Consider the following 6,448-nt stretch of genomic DNA (forward strand, 5'->3'; position numbering starts at 1 on the left):
CAATAGTGCTTCAATTATTCCTCTGATTTGAAAGAGAAGGAACATTGCCAAACCCCTTCTCTGAGTTTCTCTTTTTACCTAGAATTCCTGAGTCTGTTGCTTCTTCCATTGTCACCCCATCAATAGAGCTGCAGGGCGAGTCTGTCCCGCCCCAGAGCGTATCCGCCAGCTGACAGGGCTGGGTTTTGCTCTGCTTGCCCCTGCTCCTGCCCCCGCCCCCGCCCCTGCTCTTGCCCCTGCCCACGCCCCCGCCTCACACCCGCACTCGACAACGCCTCCGACACATCCCCCCTCCCAGTCCCACCACCGCCCTCGACTCAGACCCGTCCCAACCCCCGCCCCCAGCCTGCCCTCGCCCCTACCCTGCCCCCGCCCCGACCCCCCCACACCCGTCCTCTCCTTCGCCCCCCATCCCCGGCCTCTGCCCTCACCGCCGCTGCTGGCGTTGCTACCATTCCGTCTTCAACTCCCCTGTGGTCGACCCCACCGCCACTGCTGCTACCTTCTCCCACTTCTTCAGCCCAAGACTTTTGAGATCCCGGCTTGCAGCGCTCTGCACTAGGAGGCTAACAGAGGTGAGGAGAGCCTAAGGGACAGACCCCAGGCCTGGCCCCAGAGACTTGTGTCTCCCCCCTCCCCCGAAATGCTTTCCCGCAGTTCTCCATTCTGGGTTCAGTTTGTGGGGACCCCAGCAGGTGGCAGGCTTTGCTGATCCTCAGGTGTGAGTCTGGGACAGTGGTGGGACTTATGGTTGAGGGAAGTCTTTCAGGCAAATGCAGGCTTTTCTCAAACTCTTGGACCATCTGGTGCCCTCCCTGGGGTCACAGGACCTGTGGAAGTTGGGAAGCCACTTTTCACTGTCCTGTGTGACTTTCCCTGCAGAGTGAGCTCTCCTGCAGGAGGTACTCTCACATGCTTCTTTAAAAGCACCTGTTCCTCAGATCCAGATCAGTTGTGAAAACAGGCTTCTCATGTCAGTGTGCCAGCTCCCCCTCCCAGCTCAGAGCTGCCACACCTAAGGATCCTCCAGCCCCAGTACTGGTTGGGTCTCATGGAGGAGTTAGAGCAAAGTGCCCCTTCTGAGAAGTGACTCAGAACAGAAGGTTCCTACAACCCAATGAGGTCTCTTCCAGTTGCCCTGTTCTTGGTTTGCACTGGTGTAATTCTGAGTCCCAGATTGGCAGCCCACATTGCTGTGAGGGTTGCTGGAGATTTTGCTCTGCCCACAGAACAGAAGGTTCAGAAGAAAGGCCAGTTTGGCATAATGAATTCTTTTGATAGATGGCAACAAAATTATCTTAATCTAAGCAGTTTAGGGAAGAACCTCAAGAGCATCCATAGTGAATGCAGCCTGCAGCTGTGAACACACGTTTCTTTTGGAGAGCAGGCCTGTGCAAGCCCAGGACCTAGGTGGGACAGTTCAAGCTGCCCTTTTTCCATGGCCAATCTGTGTTTGTATTGAGAAAGTATTTTTTTTCCAGTTGACTGATTTCCAACTTATGGAATGGAACTGACTTACTCAGAGTGGGGTTGACTTAGAGAGTTAAAGTACAGAAGGAATAATCCAGATGTCCACAAAAGCTTGCTGTCACACCAGGGCTTTTAAAAGCTCAGCAGCTAGAGAAGCAATGTAGTATTTGGTTATTCTCATGCTTAGGTCTAGTCATTCATTATAAGCTGAACATGACACAAAAAGAGTCATCTGTGTCACAATAGAAACTAGTTGTAACTAGACTTATACCACATTATCACATTATTACTATATTTGAGGTTCTCAGGTATGATCTTAGAAACTAGAAGAGGCCTGGTTCTTGCTACATATAGTCATATTCTATATCTTCACAACACTGTGTGATTTGTTCTGTTAATGCTACCATTGGCATACAATACCTAGGATATTTTGTGCTGACATCTGTGACATGAGACAATAGTTCATGTCATCCCTTACCTGAATAAACTGTCCTTAGAGTACAGTGTAGTCGGAGGGGCCTTCTTTTCCTCTGAGAAAGCAAAACATTTCCAGTCTTCATATAAGTCTGTCAGCCATTGTCCAGTGCCTATCTTGAGATGTCCACATTGTCAGCTGAGAGTCTTCATCCAGCCTGCCCTGTAATTCTGTAGAACATTAATAGGGTTCCAGCCCTAGGAATTAATTCAGTGTTCTAGTACTTTCCAAATATGCTCAAAACCTAGTTTCCACCCTAGCTCTGTGTGCTATACAGAAAGAAAATAAAGAACCCCATTGCACTTGAAGTTTAGCCTCCAACAGAAGGAGAGCCTGCACAGGGCCTTTAAATAACTCTAAGCCCCAGCTTCCCCACAACCCCGTCCATCGATTCCTTTATTGGTGTGTTTTCATTAATACTCACTTTCTTCTTTGTGTGGAAAGAATGTGCACCATGTCAGTAAAGTGTGTGTGTGCGTTTGTGTTTGTGCATGTTCATCCATGAACTCACTATAAATTTTCATAAAATCACTCAGAAGTCCCTAGTGAAAACTGTCGAGGTGCAGGCAGACTCATGTTACTACTGTCTCATGGCACCTTGCAGGGAGCACTGAAATCGTGGGCTACTTTAATACAGTCTAAAACGAGGCTGTGCATGGTTTTCAGTGAAATTGTGACGTCATCCCCACTACAGAGAGCAGCAAAAGCTTCATGTATCACATGCTGCTGTTACCAAGGTGAGGCAAAGCCTCATCCCATAGAGAGTCTGGTAGGATTTGATGGCAGGAAATAAACTCAGAACTAAAATCAATCAATTACAAACAAAGAGAATGATACAAAGAGCCAAGCAAAGCAAGAGCTGGCTTTTTTTTTTTTTTTTTGAGAAGATCCACAAGACAGACAAACCACAGAGCCTATATCTAAAGTACCAAATCAGAAATGAAAAGGGGATATAACAAAGGACACTGAGTGAATTCAACAATCATTAGGGCTTACTTCAGAGGTCTTTACTACAGAAAAGTGAAAAATCTATTTGATACTGGTGATTTTTCTAACAGATAACAAATACCAAGTTAAATACAGATCTGGGAAGGTAATGAATAATTCCCATAAGAAAATAGATACAGTCATTAAAGGCTGCCACTCCAAAAATTAAAAATAATAATAATCAGGGCCACATGGCTTTAATGCATCCTTTCTGCCAGACTTTTAATGAAGACCCAATAACAATAGTGCTTCAATTATTCCACTGAATTGAAAGAGAAGGAACGTTGCCAAACTCCTTCCCTGAGTTTCTCCTTTACCTAGAATTCCTGAGTCTGTGGCTTCTTCCATTGTCACCCCATCAATAGAACCATTTAAAATGGGATGTAATCGATGTCTGGAGCCTCATTCTTTCCCTTGACCTCCATGCAGTGTCCAGAAGGCACGCCTGTTCTCATGGACATGGATTCATCTCTTTTTGCTGCAGCAAGAAGAAAGTCAGCAGAGGAGGCAGGAGCTTACAAAGAATCAGTAGGATTCCTAGAAAAGAAGCATCCAGATCTCCATTGTCAGAAAACCCCTGGCTTGCTCTCATGTGACTGGGTCCTCAGACACCAGCAGCCTTAGATGAGACCAAGGAAAGCTGTGCAGAGTCCTGGGTCCCCAGGTTCTTGACCTCCTGAGTGACAGCTGTAGACACGCCCTCCAGGGAATCCTTACAGCTGGTGACATCTGGACAAGGTGAACCAGATGCCAAAATGAGACATGGGATAGAAATCCTAGGCTGTTTGGAAGGAATCAGTCTCTGCTTTTGCTTCTGTCTCTGTGTGCCCTGCTGCTATGATGTTCATGGGGAGCTCTCATGCCAGTGGGTCTCCTCCTAATGTGTTTGTTGTTGCAGATGTCCTGGATGTTCTGGACCCCATCAGAACTCAGCCCGTGCTCAGTCACGGAGGTCAGCACCTTCCTGTCCATCAGGTCATGAGACCTGAGACAGTTGAGGTAACGGCAGTTGGCCTGGGTGAAGTGCTCACAGACTTGGACTCTCTTGCATGGCTGTGGCTTCAAGCAGATCTGTTTGTGGCTGTCTCCTTTGTAGTAACTTTTGCAGGAGAAAAGCATCCCCCTGTACCAGGAAGAAGGCCGGCTCCTCTTGGTTAAGCCCAGAAAGCTCATGATTCTTCAGAACCTGGAAGCTCTGTTCCTAAAAACTTGGTGTGGATATTTGCAGAGGTTTCTCTGGGATTTTGCGTAATGACTCTGTCCCAGAAGTTTGAGCTTGCAGAGGCTTGGGCAATCTGTAGCATGGTCCCTGGATGCACTTGAGATTGAAGCCACAGGCTTCAGTAGTAGCCGCCACCTACAGCGTGATCCCTGCCTGATCTCCAGTCTCCAATAGGAATAAGCAGTCTTGCCCAGCAGCTCATAGAGCTCTGCCTCTGGAGGCTGATCCTACTCTGCAGTTCCTTTAAGGTCATGCAGCCCCTGTGGGTCCACAGGATCTTGGTGATGAAACAGACTGCCCCAGGATCCCCCATGGTGCACTATGGCTGCAGCTGCTCAGGCTTGTGAGCTGGACTCTGCTTCGTGGAGAAAGGAAACTGGAAAGGGGATAACACATGAAATGGAAATGAAGAAAATAACCAGTAAAAATTAAAAGAATTAAAGTCATCATCTCAGGAGAATGAGTGGGAAGCCAGGTCCTTAAGCAGGCAGGTTCTCCACAACAATGCATGCTGGGTTCAAGACTGGACATGAGGTGCCCTGAGCTTGGGACTGCCAGGCTCCTACTGGGAAGAGAGCTTTCTTCTTCATTTCCGTAAGTCTCTCTAGTTTTCTTTTAAGGCTTTCATCTCATCATTGACTTTCCCAATGACCTTTTATGACAAGCCATTATGGTTAACAAGAATTAAGTAAGGGCTCATTGAGCTGTTTGTAGTTGGAGGTCTGGGGGAAGCCCTGGACAGAGAGATCTTGCCTGCCAGGGGTGGGATGTGCATGGTGGGAGGGACTAGTGGAGTGTCATTGGCCTCAGTATGCACAGGCTTGGGGCTGGTGCCTGGCTGCCTGGTGCGCCTCTGTGGCTACTTGGCCTGGGTCCCACCGCAGATGCCCATGGTGGTTGCTGGCCAGTTGTGCTTGCTCTACCTGTCCTCGGGGCTTCTGGCGGGGCTGACCACAGCCTTGAACATGGACAAAATGGGCCGGAAATCGGAGGATCATGGGAACATCTTCAACTTCCCCCTCCCCAAGCACTGGCAGTTGCAGCTGGAGGACAAGCTACTGTGAGTTTCCCCACATCCAGGCAGGTGTTCTGCGCCACCAGGAGAGCAAGGGCAAGCACTGCTGCCACCAGTCCCACATGCGCAAGGCCTATTTGCTGACTGGCAGGGCTTCACTTTGCTCTGCCTGGCTCTGCTTTGCCTTGCTCTGCCCTGTGGGCTCTCACTTCTTTGGCCAAAGACTGTTGAGATCCCAGCTTGCCTCACCTTTCAATAGGCACCTCTGTGAAGTGAGGAGAACCAAAGGGACAGAAGGCTGACCTGGCCCTGGAGACTTGTGTCTCCCCCTCCACCAAAGTGCTTTCCTCAGTTCTCCACTCAGGTTTTAGTTTGTGGGGATCCCAGCAGGTGGCAGGCTTTGCTGAGCCTCCCCTGTGAGAAGGGGACAGTGGTGGGACTTATGGTTGTGGGAAGTCTTTCAGGGAGATGCAGGCTTTCTCAAACTCTCCGACCATCCATCCAGTGCCCTCCCTGGTTCCCATTCCCTGTGTTTGTTGCGAAGTCACTTTTCGCTGTCCTGTGTGACTTTCCCTGCAGACTGGGCTCTCCTGCAGGAGATACTCTCACATGCTTCTTTAAAAGTCCCTGTTCCTCAGATCTAGATCAGCTGTGAAAACAGGCTTCTCCATGCCAGGGTGAGAGCTACCCCTCCCAGCTCAGAGCTGCAACACCATAGGATCCTCAGGCCCCAGTGCTGGGTGGGTCCCGTGGAAGAGTTAGAGGAAAGCTTCCCTTCTGAGAAGTGACTTAACACAGAAGGTTCACAAGTGACAGTCAACCCCCAAGTATTTCTTCCAGGAGAAAGCACTCAGCTCTCCCCTTTAAACAGTTTAGGCTCCCACATGGCCCAGTTTTGTGAATGGGGAAGATTTTCTGGAGCTTAGTTGGCCAGTCAGAGTGGGGCTACATTCTTTTTTTTTTTCTTTATTAACTTGAGTATTTCTTATTTACATTTTGATTGTATTCTCTTTCCCGGTTTCCGGGCCAACATCCTCCTAACCCCCCTCTTCTATATGGCTGTTCCCCTCCCCATCTTCCCTCCATTACCACCCTCCCCCCAACAATCACGTTCACTGGGGGTTCAGTCTTGGCAGGACCAAGGGCTTCCCCTTCCACTGGTGCTCTTACTAGGATATTCATTGCTACCTATGAGGTCAGAGTCCAGGGTCAGTCCATGTACAGTCTTTGGGTAGTGGCTTAGTCCCTGGAAGCTCTGGTTGCTTGGCATTGTTGTTCA

At 49.0% G+C, this 6,448-nt stretch overlaps 1 pseudogene; it reads right to left on the minus strand.

The window, feature by feature from the left end:
• Nucleotides 1-464: 464 nt before the first annotated feature.
• LOC134483231 (zinc finger CCCH-type antiviral protein 1-like) lies at nt 465-4,853 on the minus strand (annotated as a pseudogene).
• Nucleotides 4,854-6,448: the final 1,595 nt, after the last annotated feature.

The sequence above is a fragment of the Rattus norvegicus genome, chromosome 19 (genome assembly GCF_036323735.1).
Source record: "Rattus norvegicus strain BN/NHsdMcwi chromosome 19, GRCr8, whole genome shotgun sequence".
Taxonomy (NCBI): Eukaryota; Metazoa; Chordata; class Mammalia; order Rodentia; family Muridae; genus Rattus; species Rattus norvegicus.